The sequence below is a fragment of the Sphaeramia orbicularis genome, chromosome 10 (genome assembly GCF_902148855.1).
Source record: "Sphaeramia orbicularis chromosome 10, fSphaOr1.1, whole genome shotgun sequence".
Lineage (NCBI taxonomy): Eukaryota > Metazoa > Chordata > Actinopteri > Kurtiformes > Apogonidae > Sphaeramia > Sphaeramia orbicularis.
In genome coordinates, this window is record NC_043966.1 from 40,821,627 (window position 1) to 40,848,565 (window position 26,939).

Here is a 26,939-nt window from a genome sequence, read left to right on the forward strand (position 1 = left end):
TTGTCTCTTTTATCCCGAGGGTAACCATCAATGATTTACTGTTGACAGAGCATGCGGCAATATTGTCGGAGGGATGTTAAATTAAAAAAAGACATCCAGCATGGTCACAGGAGAGAGGGAGGGCATAAAAAAAAAAAAAAAAAAAAGGGAGGGAGGGGGGGATGTCACCCTCGACCAAAATAAGAAAAGAGATTAGACGCAAGAGAGCAAACAGTATACCCCGAGCCGGAGAGAGAGGCAAAACTGAAGTGACACGCAGAAAGAAACGTCACTCCACAGCCAAAGGAAGCTGAGAGACGGAGAAAGGCGAAGGGAAGTTGCCCACAGCTAGAGGGGAAGTGAGGCTTTGAGAAACCAACGGAGGGTCAAAGTGACTTCATCAATCACAGCAGACAGCTCAGTGAGGGACGGGGGGGAAATGCAGAGTTAGGGCTCGGGGGCGCTCTGTGATCACTTGAGTAAAAGCACTGTGTTGTTTTTTTTATTGTAAGCACCCTGAGACGCTTCCGTTCAAAGGCTTACACAGCGGAGGTTCTGTTTGGGGTCACGCGTTAGCATTCGGGTTCAAAAACATATTGACCTCAGGAATCACAGGGAGTCGGTGTGTGTGAAGTACAAACCACTGGAGAGGTTAATGGAAAGGTGGATTTGAACTCGCAGTACCACCTACGCAACCTGAGAGAGACGTTATACACTGTAAATTATATGCACAAAAAATGCAGTTTTCTAACATCCCATAAATTAGGGATGCACCAATACCACTTTTTTCCAGACCAAGTACGAGTACTTACATTTGAGTACTTGCCTATACCGAGTACTTAATAATCCCATTCCAGTTCTTAGTTCCTTTTGTAAATGTGCTTTATCGTCGTTGTCATCAGTCTGACTGGAACAAAGTGCTGCTACTGACATTTAATGTGTTGGAATGAGCGTTTCTATATTAACCCTTTCATGCACACATTATGAGAACCTTGAAATTTTTTCCTGAGTGTTTTTATTCCTCTTTAGGCATGAAAAAACAAAACAAAAACAATGCGATTAAAAATTTTCTTCTGAAAAATAAATAATAATAATTTTAAAAAAATAACAATAATAATTAAAAAAAAAAAAAAAATTGAAAATACTTAAAAAAAATAATAATGAAAAAAAAAAAAAAACTATTTTTCATGAAGTTGCAAAAATGTCCACTCAGCTGGACACCACATGTTTAATTTTTGACACACAGAAACATGTATTTACTGATAAATTGTGTGAAAACTATGGGGAGGGCTTGTGATTCTGGGGCTTTATGCTCAGGAGAGATCTACATAATGTTACCAATTCATGTCAGAAAAGATATGTAGCGTCTTAAAACTTTAATAAAGATATGTGTAAAAAAAACAACAACAACAACGAAAAGAACAACAAAATCCATGAATATACAAGAGAACAGCTGTAGAATAGCTGTCCACTGTAGTGACCAGTGTGCATGAAAGGGTTAATCCACCAGGGGGCGCCACTGTGAATTAACCATACTGGACAAATACCACGAAGATGAGTTAAGTTTTTTGAGAAGAAGAAGAAGAAAGTCAGTAATAACAAACATATAGACGACAGAGGTAACACTAATGTGATACTAATATTGTAGCGTTTTCACTGGTAAGGTTTAACAGCTTAGCTTCAGCAGGAAGAGAAAAGAGAAATGAGCCAGAAGTTTCGTTTTCACTTCTGTTGGCGGGGGTCCACACCGCTCCGTACACCCGCTGGTATTCTCATTCTGTCTATGCATCCGCCAGCACCTGGAAAACGGATGGAATGTACACAGAGGACGGACAGAACGCTGCGTCCGTATCTGTCTGTGTCTTTAACGTTATTTGCAGTCAGCATTACTTTTATCACCGTCATTTATTTTGAAAAATCTCCACACTCTTCACACCCATTATTCCACCGAAAAGGAAAAACGAACCGTTATCTGTTTTTCATTCTGGTTTTGAAAATGAAAAACAAAAAAATAAGTCGTTTTTTTTGTTTTTTGATTTTTGGTTTTAAATTGAAAAACGAATGAACGAATGATACACGGATTCCACCGCTGCGTACCTGCTGCACTGAACTGTGAATGTCACACAGCCGGAAGTGGTATCGGTGCATTTGTATCGGATACCTTTTACAAGTACGAGTACACACACTGAGTATTGGAGCCGATGCCGATTCTCGTATCGGTATCGGTGCATCCCTACCATAAATGAATGTGTACTATGATTTTATTCAGAAAAATTGATTGATTGATTAATATTTTAATTTCGAATATGAATGTCAAAACAAGAAGAAAATAAATAAAAAAACAAGAAAAGCACTCGGAGAGTGCAGACCTCCGCCAGGACAGATCTGGGGGGGGGGGGGGACACTGATCTGTCTTGGCAGAGGTCCGTGCACTCCAAGTGCTTTTCTAGTTTTTTTTTTACACTTTCTTTATTCAAGTTCTTTGTTTATAGTGATGAAAATACTTGTAGAACATAGGGACACTAGGAACATAAGAATGACAGGGGGGGCATGTACAGAGAAAGCTCAAACAGCAAAAAAAAAAACAAACAAAAAACACACACACCCTGTACTTCTCCTGTACTGTGTAAGTGGTATTTTAGAAAGGATACCAGTTCTATACAAAATGCTAAAAAAATGAACCCACTTGATAAATGATGTGTGTAAATTTACTTTTTCATGTTGATGTTCACTTTTGCTTAATCGGACCCAGTGGCGTAGAAAGGGTCCCCTGGGGCCCCCAAGCAATAAATAAATAAATAAACAGGTGGGGGAGGGGCAATTTGGACTCAGGGGGCCCATTCAGAGAATTTGAGAGAGCTGGTTGTTACTGCAACTTCTCACTGCCGCTGTGTGGTGAACTTATTCTTTAGACTGTTTGTGTCAAGTCTGTTGGTCCTTTGGGGGCCCCTGCTGGCTTAGGGGCCCCAAGCAGCTGCCTGCCTTGCCTAATGGCAAGCTGCACCACTGATCAGACCCATATACATATAATACAAGACCTTGATTTGTTGTACATGTGGTGTAAAAACCAATATGACTACATCATCCCAACATTAAAATATGAAGGATTATACCTGGTTTGGGGTTTGTGGACACCAAGCCCACTGCCTCCCAAAAAGGCCTGGGTACTGATTGGTCTAATCACAATCCACATTTCCACTGAGTGGCCATCCATCCCAGATTCCTTTGCGTACAGATACATCCACAAAGCTTCCAGACACTGGTAACATAAGTTTTCCTTTAGGCTCAGTAAAGTTGGAACTGGCATTTGTGGATGTAATGTATTGTTGAGCTTGACAAAGGCTCTCCACAGTAATCCTGGGCCCATGTGGTTCCATCAGCTCTAGATGAAAGACGGGTCTCCATGTGGTGTCAGCTGAGGGCTCACAGATCACTGTGTTCTGTTCTATGATCTGTTTAAGCTTGAACCTCTGTACAAACTGAAATACATCCAGATTCTTTTACTCATATATTTCTGTTCTGCAGTGCAAAAGCCGAAATATCAAAATTCTTTTCTATCTTTGAGGAAAATTTCAATAATTTTTGCATATGTGTTGTCAAACTGGCGGTCCTCTACTCATCTGCTCGAACAGGATGAGATTCCTTTCCTGGATGCTGCATTTGTTCCAATTCATGAACACAATAACCTGTTTCAATTGTAGCAGGAAGCAGGAGATGACATCACTGGTAAGGAGGGGAAGGGAAGGTTTGGAATCAGACACATAAGTGTAAATTCTTATCTTCATCTCTATTTTTCCCTGTTTACTTAATGAAATTGAATTGTACTGATCAACCTTTTCACAGAGCGTGAACAAAAAAGCTGCTGATACATATGAACATTGTTTATCACTGAATTTCTTTAAAATGTCATAACCGTTTTATGTTTCTAATATATATGTACACATATTAGGCCTGTAACGGTACACGTACCGAACTGAACTGTTTCGGTACACACCTGTTCGGTTCGTTACACAGCTGTACTGAAACGGCACAGTATGTTGAGAAAAAGAAAAAGGAATGAAAGACGTTGTTGTTGAACTTTAAATCTGCACAAGTTTCACACGGACATATGGAAGGAGCGCACAATGATCTGAAATGTGAAATAGCAGCTGATATAAGGTTAAAAAAAACAACAAATATGATGTGAACCTGGAAGGAAGAGACTGAAGACCCTCCACCATCAGTACAGTCCTGTTTGGAATCAGTACAGGTCCCGGTGAAACGAACGCTGTTTGGCCCCTAGGAACTATGGTACTTCTAAAACACACTAGCTCTGTCTGTCTGTCTGTCTGTCTGTCTCTCTCTTACACACACACACACGCTGTATAACATGTAAAGTTTCACTTTTGTTTCACGCCAGCGTTAGTTACGTTAGTTATGGACTGCATCCCCCCTCGGCTCCAACAACACCCCCCCCCCCCCCCGTTTCTGACGACTCGCACCCTGCACACACACACATAAAGACACAAAGTGGTCTAAACAGTTTGTTCACTATCCTAAAATAAATAATTTGGTTAATTTTGTTGTCAATGTAGCCCTTCTGTTTGTTAAAAGAGAATATGAGTTTGTCCTCTTGTTAATGTTGCATTTCATGTGGAATTTTTTTTGTTTTTCTGCAGAATGTGAACTGACAGAACTGTGATTAGATTTTTGTTGTTTGTTCAAAACTACCTTCCAGGGAAAAGTGCAATACTAATGTTTAAAATACATTTAGTAATATTTATTTTATTCTCTATTTGATTTATAGCAGCAGAATTATATTATTCCTGCTTTTTATATTCTATTGTCTCCAAAAATACTGGGAAAGATGTTCAAAAATTCATGAATGCATTAAAGACATTTTGAGAGGTTTTCTTTCTTCCCGTACTGAACCGAAAAAAAACCAAACCGTGGCTTTCATAACTGAAAACGTACTGAACCGAAAATTTTGTGTACCGTTACAGGCCTAATAAATAGCTATTCACTGCATCAGGTGGAGTTAAAGAACTTGTTGCAGTTACACCATATTAATCACCATGTCAGTTATCAAATAGAAGGATCTGAAATATTTGCGTAGTTAAGTCCAGGTGGGGATTTTGTTTAACAGAAATGAAAGTAAATCGTGCCTCTGTTTATCGTCAGTATCTAGTGGCCATTTATGGTATTACAGTTGGTGATACTTCCATATTGGCTTCAGTTTTGAACAGTGGTTGTTGCCTCTTGATTGTAACGGTGAAGTGGCTAACTGAAGTAAATCTAAATCAGCTCTGACGCATCTACATCCAAAGTGCACAGACAAGGAGAAAAACTATCTACAGGGCAAGAACTCCAGCAGCATTTGTATAGACAACCTTTATTTAATTCTGAATATTTTCTAGTGGCCTAAATGCAGCTGGTTATGCATCTCCTGATGACCCTGATGAAGGAAACTCAACAAAACATGTTGGCCAGTATCTAGAATTCAATAAAACTCCTCTATATAACAAGTGCTGCTGGAGTTCTAAACACGTGGCAACATGAAGGGAGGAGGAAATGCAGTCACAATATTAAAGAGACGTCATAGAAAAGCCCTTAAAAAGAATCAAATAAGGATAAGTATTTCCTTATTATTTCCTGATTCTCTTATTTCCTTAAAGAGAATCAAATAAGGAAATACTTATCCTTATTTGATTCTTTTTAAGGGCTTTTCTATGACAAGAAGCAAACGGGTTAGTCTACTTTCTGTACCTACTTGGCCCACTTTCATAGACTTACTCAGAAATAGTTGAATTTTTGATTCCCAGAAGGATCTAGCTTATGATGCATATATTGATGTTCTCCAACTATCTAAACCTCCAGGTGTTGCTACAGCAGCAGCTGAACTCAACCCCATTTGACATCACCTTGCACCAGCAATGTTTCCTAAAAATCACAGCAAAGCTTGTAAGCAATTTCATCCACTTATATATTATTCATGCATATAATACTTAAATAGTGCCTTTAATACATACCAAGCTCCATAAAATGACCAAACATGACCTTTGACCTGAACTCATTTGAATATCATATTAGAAAATACAACAAAATCATTAGGTTTGCCTTTTAACCCTTTCATGCACAGCGGTCACTCCAGTGGACAGTTATTCTCCAGCTGTTCTCTTGTATATTCATGAATTTTGTTGTTTTAGTTCCATATCAGCCAAAACAATGGACACTTAAGCATCATCCCAAACACTGACATTCATACCATTACTGTAATTTTGCTATTCTTGATAAACCTGATCTGCAGTAGCATGTTTGAGTGTAAATCAATTGTTAATTGTTATTAAACTGTAATTAACAATTTTCTTGAACAAAAACGCTTTTTTTTTTTGCATATTATCTCCATGAAATGAGCAACAACTAGTATTAGAGTATGTTAAAATGTGAGAAAAAGGCATTAGCGGCATTAAAAATGTTTTTATTTCCTTTTTTTTTTTTTTTTACACAGTATATCACTTTCTGATGATGGGTTTTAAATACATGTTTCTTTGCTTCAAAAATTAAACGCATGGTGTCCAACTGAGTGAACATTTGTGTAACTTTGTGGAAAAAAATTCAATTGCATGTTTTTTTTCATGCCTAAAAGAGGAAAAAAAAAAATCACTCAAGAAAAAAATATTGACTTAGGTTCTCATAATTCATGCATGAAAGGGTTAAAATCTAAAAGAACCTTCTTGCCACCTTGTAAATTCTATTGCTTGATAAATGTTAAATGCGCTACATAAAATATATCAAGCTTTAGAATCTACGAGGACAAGATGCTAAATTTTAAGGCAAACTAAGAAGGTTTCAAAATTATACGTTCCATGCAGAAGTGAGTGGAACATCCAACTGATTGCCTAAACATGTGTGATTTACAAATGTTTGTTATTATGACACTGGTCAACAACAAATTTATTGTTGAAGTTTTTTGAGCTGATTTAGGATAATTTTGGTGTGCTGAATCCAAAAATCACATTAATTTTGCTCAATCAGGTCAACTTTCTGAACTATGCTACATATTGGCTTTTTAACATTTTTGCTTATATTTATGGGCATTTTCACATCATATGATACCAAATTCTTTCATATTTCTTGCAATAAACGAGTTCTGAAAATTTTACTTTTGCCAATTTATGATTAATGTTTTTTTTTTTTTAATATTACATGTGAATGAAATGGCTTCGACTAGAAGATCTTGCAAAAATAAGCCTGATGTATTCTGCTACATCTGCGGTGAATACACCATTGTACCTAACAGGAATCAAGTGATCAAATGATTTTTTTTCTCTTAAACCTATTTTGGGTGAGAGCTATATAAAAAAATCAACTGATAAAGTCACAAAAATGTAATCAATTTTGTGAGAAGATCAAATTTTTCAAAATCAAATTAACAAAAAAACCTGACCTGATTGAGAAAAACAAATGTCATTTTTAGATTTAGCGGTGCAAAATGGTCCTAATTCAGTTGAAAAAACCTAGACAACTTGCAAAAAAACATTTTTTTGTAACCCAGTGTGATCATCAGTATTTGTTGCTTTAATGGAACTCCTTTCCAGTTGAGTAAAACAAGTTGCTATTAACAGGGTGCGATTTGTCATAAAAAACACAGAGGGGGGGATTGTTTTTTTTTTTTTGTGTGTGTGTGTGTTAGTGTGGTGGTGGTGGGGGGGCTGTTATATACGTGGGGGTGTGGTCCATAACTAACATAACTAACACTGGCCTGAAACAAAAGTGAAGATTTACATACTTTACTCTTTTATACAGCGGATCTTCCACGAAATTTTCCCAACTTCTAACTTGTATCCACTGGACTCCACTGCTCTATGCCCCCCCCACACAAATACTGGGCTATGTACAATATAGGTGTTCGAAAACTCCGTCACAACCTGCCTGTTATTTCAGTTGGTTGGTTGTCCCTGAGGATGAAATTCAATGAGCAAAAGTAGGGATGTAAAAACCAGAGGGGGTTTTGATCCCCCCCCCCCCCCCAAATCGCACCCTGGCTATTAATACAAAAGAGTTCCATACTTAGTATAACAGACACTATCAGGTTAAAGGGATCTATTTTGGAGATGCTTGATGTTGCTGTTTTGCTTCAGCAGTGACTCATGCATCACTGAACATGGTCCAAAATTATTTTCTAGGCATAATTATGCATTTTACTGAGTCAGACACACCTATTTTTAAAATAAATCCAAAGTGGACAAAACAGACAGGATACCAGAACACGTCCTTATATTCTTTTGCAGTGGGTCAGTGATGAGACTCGTTCTGTCTGTGGTTGGCACAAAATAATTTTTGAATTGATCCCCCGAGAATATCTTACCAATATTATACATGACAGTGTAGATCAGTTCTACAGAGTCTGGTGCCCTTTTTTTTTACCAGCCGACAGGCCGTAAGCTATTGTCATCATGCTGTGTCCGTCGTCGTCTGTCGTCCGTTACAAAACTTTCAATCATCTTCTTCTCCGAAACCACAATTTCGATTGACTTCAAACTTGGTATACAGCTTCTGTATGATGATGTCAACAAAAGTTAGTGAAATTATTTGGATCCGGATCTGATTCTGAATTTGGTGCGACTTTGAAAAATTTCCCCATTATAAGAGATAGGAAGTGGATCGATGCAATAACTCAGTAAATATAGATGATATCCAGTGTAAATTTCTACAGTCCAGCCCTGATGGGGAGATGACCAAAACACAATGTCCACATGCTTATCAGGATCTTCTTCTGGATCTGGGAACTTACGGAAAATTTAACATGGGCTCTTATGGAGAAAAATTTCAATCGTCTTCTTCTCCAAAACTACAGTTCTGATTGACTTCCAACTTGGTATACAGCTTCTGTATGATGATGTCAACACAAGGGATTGAAATTATTTTGATCCGGATCTGATTCTGGATTTGGTACGACTTTGAAAAATTTTCCCATTATAACAGATAGGAAGTGGATTGATCCAATAAATCAGTATCAATTATATCAAGTTGGAATTTGAATTTTTTTACAGATCTGATTGGAATATGACCAAAACATGGGCTATTTCTGTAATATAATAAATACACAGAACTGGGTGATAATAAATGGCATCTGGATACATTTCCCAAAGCTTTTAATTTGGCCGGTAAACTACAGGGCCATTGGTCCTATTTTTGGACTATGTCAGACCAGACCTCTTCTCCACCCTATTCAAAAGGATTGTTGTGCACTTGTGGAGTGGAGGAGTTAAAGTATCTTGGGGTCTTCTTCATGAGTGAGGGAAGGATGGAGCGCAAGATTGAAAGGCGGATTGGTGCAGCGTCTGCAGTGATGCGGTCGTTGTATTGGTCTGTCATGACTCTCGATTTACTGGTCAGTCTACGTTCCTACCCTCACCTATGGTCATGAGCTTTGGGTCATGACCGAAAGGACAAGATCCCGGATACAAGCGATCGAAATGAGTTTCCTCCGTAGGGTGGCTGGGCGCACCCTTAGGGATAGGGTGAAGAGCTTGGTCACTAGGGAGGAGCTCGGAGTAGAACCACTGCTCCTCCACATCCAGAGGGGCCAGCTGAGGTGGCTCAGACATCTGTTTTGAATGCCTCCTGGACGCCTCCTTGGGGAGGTGTTCCGGGCATGTCCCACCGGGAGGAGACCTTGGGGAAGACGTAGGACACGCTGGAGAGACTATGTCTCTTGGCCGGCCTGGGAACGCCTCGGGGTCCCCCCGGAAGAGCTGGAGGAGGTGTCTGGGGAGAGGGAAATCTGGGCATCCCTGCTTAGACTGTTACCCCCATGACTCGGCCCCGGATAAAGCGGAAGATAATGGATGGATGGATGGTGCAGGTGAATATTCATAAATGTGACTCCTGTACACTGTAAGTCTGACTTGCCACCTCCTGCATTATGTTTTGTTGTCATTTCTCATGTAAGAGCTGTTGTGTATGTTTTGTTGTGTGTCTAGTTTGAAGACACTGTTTTTTTTTCTGTTGAATGAAAAATAAAAATTGCAATAAAAACAAGTGGTGCCAGGCCCAACAAACTCCGCCCCGCACACGTATTTCGCTCATTATAAGTACATGGGAAGATTTTTTAAAAATTATAAAAATTTATACTTTTACCTACCTTTCCCAAAATGTAATTACATCTATTCTGGGTCACTGGCAATCTATAAACCCAATTTGGTATGAATTCAACCAGTAGTTTTGCTGCTAAAGTGTTGACAAACAAACTGAACCAAAAACAATACCCCTTGCCTCCCCTTTGGAGGGTGGGGTGATGAAAAAAACCAAACAAAATTATCAACACCTTTTGAACCTTCAACGCAAACACTGAAAAAGAAGAAGACTATATACTGCTGTTTACCTAATGGGCACTTCTATGACACAGGGTACATTTTGGTACCTGACACTTTGCCAGCTTTTTAGACCCAATAATAAAAGAAAAATTTAGACATACTTTCCCCAAGGATGCACCGAATGATGACCTCAGATAAACACAAGAAAAATTATACTCTTGCTCTGAGCCATCCCAAAATTAATGATTTTTTAATAAAATATTGGACCTATGAATAGGACCAAAATTGGGACATGAAAAACTACCTAGGTGTCGGTGTATTTTATCTGGAAAACATGGCTGTAAATGGTCTTACATAGCACTATAAATAAAGACACTGTGTTAAATTTGTTGATCCTAGTGGTTTTTCTAATCCAGACGTGGGTTTTTCATGAATCTCAGTCTCATTCCAGGTTTTGTATGTAACCCATTGTGTCCACTGGTGTTACATACAGAACCTGCCCATTTAAACGCATATAAATCACGAATGATTTTGCAACAGAGGTCATTTTTGTGAAACACTCTGCCTTACATAATTAGTTCAATTCTCAAAATGTACCAGAGAGAAAATAACAAGATATTTTAAAAAACAGTAGCGCGTAATTTTCGTGTCCTTTTGACCAGGTTACATGCAGATTTTTGTATTAAATATAATGAAAAATAATATAAAAATGTGTTTTATCTGAAAAATAGTTTGTCTTTTATCTCAGTAAGTATTTATTTGAAAAAAGACCCAAAGTGCTTCCACATTTACTTCATAACATTCGTCTACATCTAGTTTGAATTTTTAGCCCCCATGTCCTGTTTTTAAGGACCACTTTCATAGAAGTACCCTTTTAATGTCCTGTCCTGCACTTTCAGACCAACTAAAGAGCCAACACTTCAAAGCCTGATGGATATTTCTGAAGCAAACGATAAAAGTATGTTTTCAAAGCACCAGGTGCCTATAGGACTCTGTAGAGCTTTAAAATCAATATGAAATCTACTAGAAAAACATCAAAATACGTGCATGTTTGGTCCTCTCCTTCTGGTCCCGTATTCAGCACATGAGCAGGAGAGTCTTGGATCAAGTGTAACCCATGTAATATTTTCTTCCTCTTTTCTGTATTTGTTATTCCTTGACCTGGCCCTGCTGTAATCCTTCACTGACTGACAGTTGAGATCAGACCGGCTGATTCTGGGCCAGACCTCTTGGGCTGCCTCCCTCAGAGCTAAAAGCCATCTTCTCTGCAATCCTCACCTCAAAGCAATCTATCCAACCTTCAAACGCTGCCTTTGTCTCGCTGGGTGTGTGTTTATGTGTCCTCTGTATCTCCACACGATTTCTTCTATCTCTGTTCTCTCTGATACTGTTTTTACTTTCTGTCTTTCTCTCTCTCTCTGTATATATTTTTTTCCTTTTTTTTTTTTTTATTTTATCTCTAGTGACTCTTGGAAATTAACCCTTTCATGCATGACTTATGAGAATCTCAAGATTTTTTTCCTGAGTGTTTTTATTCCTCTTTAGGCATTAAAAAAACAATGCAAATGAAAAAAAAAAAAAAAAAGAACTTATTTTTCATGGAGTTGCAAAAATTTCCACTCAGCTGGACATCATGAAGCAACGAAACGTGTATTTACTGATAAACTGTGTGAAAACTATATCATGAAAACACGTTTAACCCTTTCATGCATAAATTATGAGAACCTTAATCAAGATTTTTTTTCTCCTGAGTGTTTTTATTCCTCTTTAGGCATTAAAAAAAACAACAATGTGATTGTTTCTTTTTTAATGAACATATTTTTCATGGCACTACAAAAATGTCCACTCAGCTGAACACCATGCCTTTAATTTTTGAAGTAAAGAAACATGTATTTACTGACATACTGTGTGAAAACTATGAAATAAAAACATTTTTATCCTCCTGAGACCCAGCAATGCATTTTTGTCCTCTGTAGGGGACAAAGGTGTGACAGTTTCACTTAAAAAATGTTGTCCATTGCAAAGAGCATTCCATAAAAATAAATAAATAAATAAATAAAAATGTATTTGAAAAAAACAAACAAAAAAACCTTTTACATTATGCAGTTTCCAATCAAGACAATTGTTTAATGGAAAAAAAAAACAACTTAAATTTACACTTTCCTGGGTCTCAGGAGGTTAATGCTGCTAATCTGATGTGTTCTCACATTTGAACTAGTTATTACTCACTCAGATAATATGCAAAAAAACAAAAAAACCAACAAAAAAAAACCTCTGTAAATTACAGTCTAATAACAATTAGCAATTGATTTAGATAAAAGAACAGGAAAGTTACAGTAATGGTCTGAATGTCAGGATATGGGATGGTGCATAAGTGTCCACTGTGTCGGCTGATATGGAACTAAAACAACAAAACCCATGAATATACAAGAGAACAGCTGGAGAATGACTGTCCACTGGAGTGACCAGTATGCATGAAAGGATTAATGCCGCTAATCTGATGTTTTCTTACATTTTAACATACTGTAATACTAGTTATTATTCACTTCATGGAGATAATACGCAAAAAACCCCCACCTTTTTGTTAAAAAAACAAAACAAAACAAAAACCCTGTTAATTGCAGTCTAATAACGATATCAAGCAATTTTTTACGCTTAAACATATCACTGCAGATTAGGTGTATGAAGAACAGCAAATTTACAATAACGGTATGAATTACAGTGTATAGGATGATGTTTAAGCCTCCACTGTGTTGGTTGATATGGAACTAAAACAACAAAATCCATGAAAATATAAGAGAACAGCTGTAGAATCGATGTCTTCTGTAGCGACCACTATGAATGAAAGGATTAATTGATCGCCATTCTAACATTTATTTCAATATTAATGTAGCTCGTTGTTTAGGATAATCCCTTATGAATTTGAAAGTAAAAATGTGGGTCATTTAGCAACACTAACCTGTTAAATTGTCTCTGAAATGTCCTGTCAGAGAGAATTCAAATACCATGTTTTGATCCTGTATTTAAAACGCAATATCAGAAAGTTAAATACTGTGTGAAAACTATGAATTTTCTTTTTTTTTTTTTAAATGCAGCTAATCTGATGTTTTCTCACATTTTAGCAAACACATATACTAGATATTATTCACTTCATGGAGATAATATTATATAGATACATAAAAAACAAAAACATTTTGTTTAAGAAAACTGTTAATTACAGTCCAATAACAAATAGCAAATTATTGACTCTCAAACCTGTTGCTGCAGATCAGGTTTATCTAGAACAGCAAAGTGAAAGGTAATGTTATGAATGTCAGTGTATGGGATGATGCATAAGTGTCCACTGTGTTGGCTGACCTGGAACTAAAACAACAAAACCCATGAATATACAAGAGAACAGCTGGAGAAGAACTGTCCACTGTAGTGACCACTGTGCATGAAAGGGTTAATCCGCTCTATCTCATTTATCTTTTCCCTTAAAATAACAGTTATGTACATGATGCACATTATGTTCACAATTAAGACAAATGCAAAACCAAGCCATCACTTAACTGGTAGAGTAGCATTTAGCTTCAATGTCAATTTATCAAATTAAAATTGGAAAATCTAATTTATTTCAGTGTGTTTGCGTTTATTCTGACAATATAAGACTTGGAGAAAAATCAATCAGGTTAAAAACTGGTGCGCATTCAAGCATGTAATCTGCAAAACTACCACTAGGGGGTAGAGAAGACAGAAAATTGAACTTTAATTTTTTTTTTTTGATTAATTCTATTGTCACCATAGTTACAAATATACCTCTTACATATAGCAAATTAAACCAGCCATATTCTTTAAAAAAAAAAAAAAAAAAAAAGTTTATTTAAAGGAGTGACATTTTACTTTTTTAAATGTAATTATGCATTTTAAAACATTTCCCTGTGGTCTACATAAACTGCAAATGCTATGTTTGGGTCTGAATTCTTCATTAATTCAACTCCACACGTCCATCTTCAACCCTATTTCTGAGTAATGACACCAGAAAGGTTGTTTTGAGTGCTTGCCCTTTAAATGTAAATGAGCCACTTCAGGCCCCACCCCTTCAGGTTGTTGTCCCGTTCAGCCACTTGTGTTCATTAATACAACCAACAACTGAATATTTTAGGTAATCGGCTCGAAGTTTGGACATATTTTCAGTATGGACTACAATCGCTGCTCCTAATAAACAATTATGTCGTACTCAGAGAAATGTTCGTCTGAAGTCTTGACCTTATATGTGCAAATGTTGTGATGTAACTAGTTATAAAACGTGGCAAATCAAGCAGGAATTAAAACAGGTTGCAGAATAGCACTCGATTTTCGCCAGAATGAATATAAAGATAGCTTTGCAGCACCTGGAGGGTTCAAATTCAAACTTTATGAACTTATTAGGATCTAAATACACAAATAAATGAACCAAAGACTAATAAAAGTGGGTTTAGCAAAATATGACCCTTTTAAAGTTTATTCTATTCCCCCATGCAGCTTTAAAGTAGGGAAATGTTCCTAGAAACTTATATTTAGATTTATATTATTGACAGTCACACGAAATGTAATTGTACCAAAGTATAAAACCGATCTAACAAGTGGTGCCAGGCACAACAAACCCCGCCCCTCGCACGTATTTCGTAAATAGGAAGATTTTTTTTTTAAATCATAAAGCTCTAAATGGAACCGGACCAAGTTACATTGCAAACTCACTGATCAATTATGTACAAACTAGAACACTGAGGTCATCAAACGCAGGGTTACTAGCGACTCCCAGAAATATTACAAAGAAAATGGGGGACGCAGCCTTTACTAACTATGCACCAAAGTAATGGAATACAATTCCAAAACACATTAGAGAAGCCAGTTCACTGAATATATTTAAAACCAAATTAAAAACATTTTTATTCTCATTAGCCTTTGAAAGGAGATAAAAATGGGGTCACAATTCAGGAACCAGGAATGTGCGGTTTTTATTTTTATTTTATTTTATTGTATTTCTGTTTTTATTTTTTATTTTATTGTATTTCAAATTTTATCTTATTTCTTGCACTTCAAAAATTTTATGCATAATCAAATATTTTTATGTGTGCTGCTTTTATCTTTATTTTTATTTTATTGTATTTCTCTCAAATTTCATTTTATTTCTTGCACTTCAAAAATTCTATGCATAATCAAATATTTTAATGTGCGCTGTTTTTATATTTATTTTTATTTTATTGTATTTCTAATCAAATCTTAATGTATTTTAATATTGTATTTTTTCAGTCAATGTGAAGCACTTTGGGCTACAATTTCTGTATGAAAGGTGCTATACAAATAAAGTTTATTATTATTATTATTATAAAAAATTTCAAGTTTGAGCTACCTTTCCCAAAATGTATTGACATCTATTCTAGTCTTGAAAAATGAACAAATGGGAGTTTTATTATCCGCTTAAGAGCTAAATGTGATGTTTTATGTGGGAATCATATGGAGGAGGGATGCTTTGGTGAAAGGTTAAGCGCTATGAAAGATACACTGTTAACTTAAAACTAACCCATTCCTGAGGTCATTGTTGTTGAGTGATTATAATATCCACCCACGAGGTTCCTCAGAGGTTCAAATGTAATGTGAGCCGAGGTGCATTTCCCTAATTTCCTGTTTTCATTCTCTGATTGCTTTGGGGGTCACGGTATTCTGACCTTTATATAAACCACTCTGGTCTGAAGAAAGGAAAATAAATATTAAGAGTATCAGATATTGGAACCAACAGCCTTCTAAGAAATAACAACAAGGCCAGTAGGGTGGTCCAAAAATTTTTTTTAAGATTCTCTGGATTAGAACCCTGCATTTGGTTCCATATCTGGCCAAATTACTTCGGTCCAAATTTTATGCAAATTAATTAATATTTAGAGGTTGCACAATACACGTGCAGATTGCTCTGTATACTATAGCATAACTAGCTAAATGAATAAGGCATATTAGAATAATTTGTAATTTTATTCTCAAAATCAAACTGCAACTCGCATAAAAATGTTACTTAGAAAGTCCAGCAACCACTGTTGCTTTATTGAAATTACAAAAAAATGTTCTTTGACAGCTTGGAGCCAGTACTGTTTGTGATCTTCATTTTTTGTTCGGCTACAGTTGAAGTCTTGAATAAGCTCCACCCCTCTTTCAGCAACATCATTGACAACTTTTCTGGAATGCACAATTTGAGCAGCCTTCTGAAAGTCTTCATCATCAGCCCAGTCTTCTGGAGGAATTCTGAAGAATGTTTGTGGCAGATCCAAAGTTTCAAACAAACGCATGGTGCTGGTGGTGACAAAACCACTGATCTGCTTCCCTTCATAATCTGCTTGATTAAGGGAATCCCAACGCTTTAGTGGAACCTCTGAATCTTCATTTTCCATCATGTTGTGAACCATCAGTTGCTTCTGCTCTTGTGTCACACTGGAGTCGAAGAATGCCAGGCCAACCAATTCTTCACTCCAGTACCAAAGATGTCGGTGGCCTTACTTCATACATATATTGCTAGATGGAGCACTCAAACCTTGGTTTTGATAGTACTGCTGCTTCTCTTAGCAGGTCAGCTTGGCTATGCTGAAAATGAACAATTAGTCAATTTCCAGGACACTTCCAGCAACTTGTGCAACCTCTAAAACATCTCCTTTATCTTCCAAATTTCTTCCTAAATCATCTTTTGAATGCCAAAACCTAATGCAGGGTTCTAATTGAGGTTATCTGAAACTTTATTTTTTACCATGATTGTTGGACCACCCAAAAGACCGGCATTAGCTAAGCACAAAAACTGGAAAGACAATAGCTGAGTTTCCATTGCCTTCAGAAATGCGCGAAATGTAAATTGGGCAATAGAAAACTGGTAATGTAAACACTGAAATGTCACAAAAATTGTCAAAGATCAGAAAAAAGTTTTTACGCTCTCATGAGGTGGTTTTTGAGACGTTTCGATATATAGAACAAGAGCCCAAAAGTGTAATGGAAACACATTTTGTGCATTTTCACACATCTGTGCATGGTGGTTTTGCTCAGGCCAAACGTCTGACCTCTGACCCTGTACTCAGAACAGGTGGATCTAGTTTGTATCAGGCAGTAGACACTCGCTTTTTTGTAGGAACTGCTTCCAGAGGGTATGACAAGTCTGGTGCCACGAGAGGTTCAATAACATTTTTTTTTCCTTTTTTTTTTTTTTAAATTTAGTTTAGTTTATTTCGAATATGCAACTAAAAGTAATCTCACTTAGTCCTTAGAAGTAAGCAGATAGTAAGAGATCATGGGAAAAAAACAAACAAAAATGAAACTTATACATATACATGAAACAAGTATGACTTCATTTGCACATTCGAAAAGGAGTGGGAGGAAGTATAACTTATGTAATCTCACCCCTTCTCCACACAACAGTCTATCCTTTAGCTTCCTATCAGCAGAATATATGAAAAATCAAGTCCCTTGGATCTTTTGTTAGTAATTAACCTCACTTATCATCCTCACATACTCATACATAAACACCCATGTTGACATACCAGAAAAGTAAATGAATAAATAAATAAGTACATTCATACATAAATCCTTGAAGGCAACATAAATGAATACGCAATAAAGTAAGCAATAAGACAAAGTAACATAACAATCTACAAACACACAAAAAACAAAGAGCAAACAAGATAAAACAAGACAGAATATAGATGTAACAAACCATCTCACAGTTCTTTAAACGTTGCCCTAGTCATTCAGAAATTCTGGATCCACAACTCGTTGGTGAATTCCTGATGTACAGTTCTGTCCCAGAAATCCATTCTGCGTGGACGCTGCCATGAACAAGGACTTTGCCTTGGGACGATTCTATGTTCCATTCTTCTTTTGTTTAAGACAGTTTTGTTTGGGGTGGCTGTGGCTCAGGTGGTAGAGTGGGTTGTCCAATAACTGAAGGGTTAGCGGTTCGAATCCCGCTCTGTCCTAGTCAGTCCGTTGTGTCCTTGGGCAAGACACTTCACCCTCCCTGCCTCCGGTGCCACCCACACTGGTGTATGAATGTTCGGTGGTGGTCGGTGGTGCAAATTGGCAGCCACGCTTCTGTCAGTCTGTCCCAGGGCAGCTGTGGATACAGATGTAGTTTACCACCACCAGAGGGAGAATGTGAGAGTGAATGAATAATGGGTCAATAATGTAAAGCGCTTTGGGTGTCTAGAAAAGCACTATATAAATCCAATCCATTATTATTATTATTATTATTATTATTATTACTATTATTAGTCACTGTAATAGCAGTAGATGAACCTACACTACAGTACCAACACCGTGGAGGTTTGGAAGGAAACTCAGTGTTCATCTTCCTTAAACGAGCGTCTTGCGAGAACGATACAGTATTTTACAAGAATTCCGACAAGTCGCAAGACACTCTTCAGCAGAAACACCTACAAGTTTGTTGAAATTGTAGAAATCTCACTTTTATTTTGTGGAAAACTGTAATGGAAACCCAGCTACTGATAATAAGCATTTTAAATTACATACTTTAACCCAGTGGTTCCCAATCTTTTTTGGCTCGTGACCCCATTTTAACATCACAAATTTCTTGCGACCCCAGAAATTCAACATGGAGACTTTTTTTTTTTTTTTTTGCTAAAATGAATTTGTTTTTGATCATGTAATAGTTTGCTATACTATGTTGCAAATAAACTGTAATTTTAGAACATATTTAGTCTATGACATTTAGGCTATATAATGTAATTTATTTTGGACAGCGGCAGAAAAGCCAGGTTGAGACTTTTATTTTCCTTTGTCTGGAAATTAAATACTCATTATTCATGTTCCCAAAACCACAGGGAGCCACAGGTTGCTGACCCCTGGGTGTGAGATACCCAGCCTGCTTCTGGTATTTGGACTGTATGTTATGCCTTTCAAAGTAAAACCCTCAGTTTTATAGATAGATAGATAGATAGATAGATAGATAGATAGATAGATAGATAGATAGATAGATAGATAGATAGATAGATAGATAGATAGATAGACAGATCAGCTGTTCATTCAATTTCAACTCACTCAAACGGATTCTTTCTGTCACACACACATATGCATATACACACAGTAGGCTTTTCAAAATAAAAGCCTCATTAAAAGGTGATGGTGGTTTCAGCAGAAAGGTGCAGGTGTTCTGTAGGGAAGAAAGTAAGATGGATGCAAAAGGGAGGGGGCTGGTGTCGGAACAGACAGGTGTGAGTGGAGCTGAGGTGTCGACGGTCACAGGGAGGTGGAACACATGGGAGGCGGAACACAAGGGAGGCGGAATGTATGGGAAGCGGAACACATGGGAGGCGGAACACACAGGAGGCGGAATGCATGGGAGGCGGAACGTATGGGAGGCGGAACGCACGGGAGGCGGAACACACAGGAGGCAGAACGTATGGGAGGCGGAATGTATGGGAGGAGGAACGCATGGGAGGCGGAATGTATGTAAGGCGGAACACACAGGAGGCGGAATGCATGGGAGACGGAACGCACGGGAGGTGGAACACATGGGAGGCGGAACACATGGGAGGCGGAATGCATGGGAGGCGGAACGTATGGGAGGTGGAACGCACGGGAGGCGGAACACACAGGAGGCAGAACGTATGGGAGGCGGAATGTATGGGAGGAGGAACGCATGGGAGGCGGAATGTATGTAAGGCGGAACACACAGGAGGTGGAATGCATGGGAGGCAGAATGTATGGGAGGTGGAACGCATGGGAGGCGGAATGTATGGGAGGCGGAATGCCCGGTGCGAGGTCCTGCCCAATGCTGTTTGCAGCTTTAATTATGCATTATTATTACATTATTGTTAAGTATGTGTCAGAATTAGTAGTTCTAAGACTGTGTGAGTTATGGTGTCCAATTTCTACCAAAGGTCAAGAGTCAAGCAGCTAATATCATTTCACATATGCAGATAGTAAAGGCCCACTCACTGGATATATGTCCAGTGGGTAAATTCAGTATGTGAGAGCTGTATGAGCTGTTATGAATGAGAAACCAGTCACACAGAGTCAAAGTGCACGAACATAAGAACAATAACACCAGCTGTATATGAGTGGGTCTGGTCTGTACAGCTCAGTTGTACTTAGTCCAGTAGATCTGACTTTTGACTGTGTCTGTGGGCGGAAACCAGTGAGGGCACTGGCCCGCTCATAATTGGTCACTTTCAGCAGGGTCACAGGTCATGGCCTCTTGAGCCTTGTTTGACTGACAGCTGAACACATGAAGAAGCCTCTGTGGATAAAATACTACCTAGCTGTATCTCCATGTAAAAACACTGCCCTGTCAAAAAACACTGCAGAAGCATTGTATGGTATAAGCAATGTTCATTTGTTTGTTTATTTTGAGCATTTACAGAATACATGCAAATTCAAAATTCCAAAAAAAAATCATTCATCTAAACTCGAAAAGGAGTGGGAAGAAGAAAAACTTATTTAATCCCACCCTCATTCTCATCATCAAATAACTGAACATAATATCATTTTAAATACTCACTCCTGTCCTTTGACTTTGAGCCAGAACAATGAACAAAATAGACCTAATTAAACTCATTTGACAGTATTTACATTATATAACCAAAATGTGTGTAAAAAATAGAAACAAAGTACATTCCTGGTGGTGTTACAACAGGTAACAGTTAACCATCAACTTAAATTATAATAATTACATACCAACAATGGTAAAAACAAAAAACTACAATACCACAAGTGGTAAAGAACAGCAATAATTACATACCAACAATGGTAAGAAAAAAAACAAACAAAAAACTACAATAGCACTAAAGGTAAAGGGCAACACATACCAGCGATGGTAAGAACAATAGCAGAAGATAAAGGACAACACAGACCAACTAGATGAGGAGCAACAAGCACACATGAACATATAAGACAGAATACTGATGGAACAGTATTAAGACCCTCCATCTGTATACTGGGACCAGTCCATATGTACATATAACAGTTTAAATCAGTGGATATTTTGGCGTTGCTTGTGTTGGATATCCAGACTGTTCCAAAGTTTCACTCCACATACAGACACACAAAAACGTTTACGAGTGGTTCAAAATTTGGGTAATGCAAAATCTCCAAAGCCTCTCAAATTATGAGTACTCTACCGAATTGTGAAGTTTTTTTGTATATTACTTGGTAGTAATTTGTTGAATGCTTTAAATAAGATTATTGCTGTATAATATTTTACAAGATCATGGATTTTTAATAGTTTTGACTAGGGATGGGGATTGAGAAGAAATAAACTCTGTCCATTTAATAAAAATAATGTACATATTAAAAAGTAAAATAAACTTTCCATTTCATAACAATAATACGCATATTAAAAACAAAAATAAACTCTGTCCATTTCACAACAATATAGATATCTAAAACTAAAATAAACTCTGTCCATTTAATAACAATATACATGTTTTTTAAAAAAAACCCTGTCCATTTAATAACAATAATACACATATTAAAAACAAAAATAAACTGTCCATTTAATAACAATAATACAAATATTAAAAACAAAAATAAACTCCGTCCATTTCTTAACAATAATATACATATCAAAAACAAAAATAAACTCAGTCCATTTAATAACAATAATACACATACTAAAAACAAAAATAAACTCCGCCCATTTCATAACAATATACATATTAAAAAAGAAAAATAAACTCTGTCCATTTAATAACAATAATACACATATTAAAAAGAAAAATAAACTGTCCATTTCATAACAGTAATATACATATTAAAAAGAAAAATAAACTGTCCATTTCATAACAGTAACACACATGTTAAAAAGAAAAATAAACTGTCCATTTCATGACAATAATACACATATTAAAAAGAAAAATAAACTCTGTCCATTTCATAACCATAATACATATATTAAAAAGAAAAATAAACTGTCCATTTCATAACAATAATACACATATTAAAACATATATAATATAAATCCCGCTCTCAACGCTGAAACCTTAGACACACAACACCAAACTATACAGATAATCTTTGCAGGTCTATGTCATTATTTCAACTCTACAAAGTAAATGTATGAGTTCTGTATTTAATTTTTTCCCCCTAGAAATATAACCTAATCCTTCTAATTGGAAAAAAAAAACAAACAGCTCTAACTAAATACAACTCCGACTGCTCATGCATGTGTAAAATGAAAGACAACTAAAACCAAAACCACACTGAATGACAAAAAAAAGGATGTCAGTGTTGTACAACTGTAATAGTAGTGCGGTTCGAGTCCAAACCACAGATGTACACTAAGTCAAGAAGTAGCTGAGAGGCTCATTGCTGTAATTCTCATCGCCCAGCAGTAACCTGATCAAAGGGCTCATTTGCCGAAGAGTCATCTGCTGAAATTACTTGGTGCTTCTGGGGCATTTGTTCAAGCAGGCAGAGGGGAGTCATATGTTTTGATCCTTGATGCGATGAGGCCTGTTATTGGACTTAATAATCAGCTCTCATCAAGCGTTAGTGTCAGGCACGTCAGCAGAGCTTCAGGCGGCAAACGGGAAGGCGTTGTTGTGGGCGTCTGCAGAGTCCTTCAGAAGCCCTCCACGTGACCTTCTCACCTCAGTCAAAGTACTGGGACAAATTACAGCACAAGAACATGAAATACAACAGTTTGGAGATGCAACACGATAAAAGGGATTCAGCAGTCTAGTTAGTGCATCTGTGGTAAATAATGGCATATAGGCGACAATCCAGGATGAGACATGAGCAGTCTGGGGCACTGTAAAGGGGGGGTAAACGGGACAAATTCATGCATTCATTCATTCATGCACATTGTATATACACAGGGTGGGGAAGCAAAATGTACAATATTTTTAGGTAGGGATTGAAAGACAGTGTATGACCAATTAGTTTATTGAAAGTCATGAGAATTTATTTGCCACAAGAAAATGTACACAATAGAAAATGTTTTTATTCTATGTGTCCTCCTTCTTTCTCAATAACTGCCTTCACACGCTTCCTGAAACTTGCACAAGTGTTCCTCAATATTCGGGTGACAACTTCTCCCATTCTTCTTTAACTCTTTCAGTGTCATGGGCCGATTAAATTGGCTTTATGAAAACAACCTTTAAAGTGCCACAGGGCCGATCAGATCGGCTTTGGAGAACACGCCACATTTGTGTACAAACAAACCATCCACCCCCATTTCTTTCTCACATTCGATGACGTTCTTTCTGTGTCCCCCTTTTGAGACCAAGCAGACGGGAGTTTGAGGTCACGCGACCGAATAATATTTTTATATCTTTTTAATGTTTCTTATTCTCCGGTGTTTCATCAGAGGGAGCCCTCCATGCCGGGGGGCGGCTGTGGACTCCGGGGGCTGTGGCGTCTTCTCTCACTGGGGTCCGCTCCTTTCTGGTGGGTGGGGGTCCCAGTTGGCCCTCTCCCACTAGTTGGGATGTGGGGCTGTGTTGCTGGTGCCTGGTCGCCGGGGTCGGCGGCTGCCTCCTGGTGCAGATGGCTCCCTGAGACAACGCCTCCTAAATTGATGTTTTACTTTTACTTGTACATTTTTGTTCTGGTCTACCCGTGCTCAGTCAGTCTTCTTAAGTATGTGTGAGCTTGTGGGTTTGCATGTATATGTGTGTGTGTGTGTGTGTGTGTGCGGGTGAGTGGGTGGGTGTGGGTGGGGGGCGGTACTGATTTTTAAACTGATATGTAAAGCACTTTGTGCTACAGTTTTTAATGTATGAAAAGTGCTATATAAATAAAGATTATTATTATTATTATTATTATAAATTATGCAAATAACGATCAATAATGAATCGGCTGCGTCCGGTGCGTTTTGAATCTAATCAGCAATCGGTCGGATGTTACCGAGCGATTTCCTGCAGGATTCTTCAAATATTATAAAAACGACGCGAAATACTGAAAAACGGCCAAATTCTGTGGCACTTTTAAGGCTTATTAGCCCCTTAACTGTCTGGCACCGAAAGAGTTAATAGTATCTTCCAGACTTTCTCGTAATAGTTTTGCTCATAGTCATTCTCTTCTTTCCATTATAAACAGTCTTTATGGACACTCCAACTATTTTGAAATCTCCTTTGGTGTGACGAGTGCATTCAGCAAATCACACACTCTTCAACGTTTGCTTTCCTGATTACTCATATGGGCAAAAGTTTCTGAAAAGGTATGGATAATAGTGTTAGGTATGATTATGACATCAATATATGTTTGGTTTCAAAACAACTGACGTAGTGCCTGCTGAGAAAAAACAACTAAATGTTCATTGTAAATTTTGCTTCCCCACCCTGTATTATATTTTTATACATGGTACGATCATTTTAAATACTGCATATTTTATACACTCAAGGAAAAAGAAACGCACCATTTTCATTTTCTCAATTTTTTCAGAAATATGACAGTTATTGCAAAATTGCAAACTACAATGAGTTCAGTACTATTCTGAGCCTGGTTCTGGTTGATTTTGATTAGCAATAAGAACTGTAATTTCTGTATTCCTCACCCATGTCTGCTCATGAGTGAATCTCAGAGATGAATTGGACCTCTCCTCAATTGTGCACAACCATTCCCTATAAAAAGACACCAAAATGGAGCAAAAACACACTATTGCAACCGGACAGAGGTTGAGCCACTGGCATGCTTCAAGCTGGACGGAGTAGATGGGCCGTAGCCAGGGTGTTTGGAGTCCACCACACTACCGTTGGACGCCTTGCTGAGCGTTACCACACCACCGGCTCCTCCAACGACCGTCCCAGATGTGGTCGACCGCCTGTTACAACCGCTGCACAGGACCGGGACAATCGGCTGTCACATCTCCGTGACAGGTTTCGGCCGGCAATGGCCCGATCTCTCTCCGGTTGCAGTAGTTGTATGCATCATCCCATACACTGCAAATGATAACATTACTGTAACTTTGCTGTTCTTGATAAACCTGATCTAACATGTCTGAGTGTAAATCAGTTGCTTGTTATTGTTATTAGACTTTAATTAACAACTTTTTTTTTTGTCATATTATCTCCATGAAGTGAGTAATAATTAGTATCAGAGTATGTTAAAATAATAATAATAATAATAATAATAATAATAATAATAATAATAATAATAATAATAATAATGGATTGGATTTTATATAGCGCTTTTCTAGACACCCAAAGCGCTTTACATTATTGACCCATTATTCATTCACTCTCACATTCTCCCTCTGGTGGTGGTAAACTACATCTGTATCCACAGCTGCCCTGGGGCAGACTGAAAGAAGCGTGGCTGCTAATTTGCGCCTACCACCACTCTGACCACCACCAAACATTCACACACATTCATACACCAGTGTGAGTGGCACTGGAGGCAAGAAGGGTGAAGTGTCTTGCCCAAGGACACAACAGACTGACTAGGATAGAGCGGGATTCGAACAGCCAACCCTTCGGTTACTGGACAACCCACTCTACCACCTGAGCCATGGCCAGCCCAAAATGTGAGAAAACATTAGATTAGTAGCATTAAAATGTTTTTTTTTTTAGCTGACCAGCCGACAGGCCATAAGCTATTGTCGTCATGCGGCGTTCATCGGCGTCGTCCGTTACAAAAATTTCAATCGTCTTCTTCTCCGAAACTACAATTCTGATTGACTTCAAACTTGGTATACAGCTTCTTTATGATGATGTCAACAAAAGTTAGTGAAATTATTTGGATACGGATCTGATTCTGGATTTGGTGCCACTTTGAAAAATTTCCCCATTATAACAGATAGGAAGTGGATTGATCCAATAAATCAGTAAGTATCAATGATATCAAGTTGGAATTTGAATTTTTACAGATCTGATTGGAATATGACCAAAACATGGGCTATTACTGTAATATAATAAATACACAGAACTGGGTGATAACACTGGTCAACAACAAATGTATTGTTTAAGTTTTTTTGAGCTGATTTAGGATAATTTTGGTGTTGTGAATCCAAAAATCACATTAATTTTGCTCAATCAGGTCAACTTTCTGAACTATGCTACATATTGGCTTTTTAACATTTTTGCTTACATTTAAGGGCATTTTCACATCATATGATACCAAATTCTGTCATATTTCTTGCAATAAACGAGTTCTGAAGATTTTACTTTCGCCAATTTATGATTAATGTTTTTTTTTTAATATTACAGATGAATGAAATGGCTTCGACTAGAAGATCTTGCAAAAATAAGCCTGACGTATTCTGCTACATCTGCGGTGAATACACCATTGTACCTAACAGGAATCAAGTCACAAGTTTCATAAAGTGTGCTTGCCAATCTTATTTTAGTAGTAGTAGTAGTTTATTCAGTCATGACAACACCAAATATTGTACACAGTATTGACATTTCACGCAAAAGAAAGAAAAAGAATCACAGAATCACAAAATCAAGCATCATGTGTTGAATAATGACTGAAAAGGTGTAGGCAGAAGCAGACTGCTTGTCAAAGCCTATCCTATATTACAACTTTTTAGGCTACCAACCTCCAAAGAAACAACAACAACAGATAATTAATCGCATTTATAAGCTTCAAAAATAGCTTACAAACCATTTTCTTAAAAAACAAAAAAGAATTACATGTTTTTAAATTTATGTTGGCATCATTCCAAAGTTTAACTCCAATAATGGACACACATCTCCTTTTCATACCTAT